Genomic DNA, 1,276 nt, shown 5'->3' on the forward strand with positions numbered 1-1,276 from the left:
TAAAAATAAAAAATAAAAAAATAAAAAAAAATGTTGTATAATTTAATGAATTCTGTCTTTTGATTTATGCGAGACATTTTTACAAAATTTATGGCTTTATAACTTTTTTTGGATGGTTATGGCCTACTTGAAAATATGTTTGATCATTTGTTTTAAGATCTTTTGGGTGTTATGCATTATGGATCTTCTCTATTTGATATCCATAATAATTACAAATCTTGCTACTAACTACATATCCCTAATTGGTATTTAATCTAAATCTATACTCCTTCTTTCTTCCACTTTCCTTATGTGTTTTATTGGATTGCCCTCGTCCTCTTTGATTCAATAACCTAATTGAATAGAAGCACTAATCTATTTGTGAGATCACCTTGTAAAAAAAACATTTTCTTATTTTTAGGTAACTAACTAGGGTTAGGATTTGGTCTAAGTATGCATTTTATAACAATTTAATATCTATATGTTATTGTATTGAGGCTTCTGTGATCCATATCAAGTTTATGAGAGATTCTTTGGCATAAATCACATGATATTTCATTTGTCGACGCGTTTCGAACCAACCAGGGTGGTTCATCGTCAGGACAAGTTGGTAGGAACTACATTTAATAAAATTATAAATGCGAAATCTAGCATTATTTACATGTTTTACACATAAAAATAGGGTTGAAGTCTAGATATTTATTAGCATTACATGCATTTTCAGCCATTAAAGACTTAAAGTTGACATGTCCCTTACTTAACTCTTTGATCATTTTAATCCACCGCTGATTTTATCATTTACAGGTTATTTCTTTGTTTTTATATGTTATTACACATTTGATGGGTTTGGTGGAAAGTATGCTTGAACATTTGTAACTCTCATCTTATTATCCCAAGGCTTTGTCATTACCTTCTCCCATAACCATTAGACTCCAATCACCATTGAGCCCTCTTTTATTGATGGATTTTCTAGATGATTTATGTACAAGATCATTCGAGAGCCATTTAGCTTGAAGCCCTAGTCATATAACCTCTAAGCATTGCCAAGGAAACCTCCCTTGTGAGAATAACATCCAATCACAAAATAGCAAGAGAGACATCATTGAGGCGACAATGGTGGCATCTTTTTTTGTTCTAAGAGATAAGTTGTCTAATGAGCCTTTGCACTAGGCTTGCTAGATTTTGCAGTAATGAGTATTTTCCTAAGCACCCCAGTATTATCCTCCCTAAGTTCATTATAAATGAATTATTATTATCTTCAAGACCAATATTTACTTTTATGTTCACTATCTCCGTT

Source organism: Pinus tabuliformis, chromosome 6 (assembly GCF_031772625.1).
Source record: "Pinus tabuliformis cultivar Carrire ecotype Pingquan chromosome 6, CPIR1, whole genome shotgun sequence".
Lineage (NCBI taxonomy): Eukaryota > Viridiplantae > Streptophyta > Pinopsida > Pinales > Pinaceae > Pinus > Pinus tabuliformis.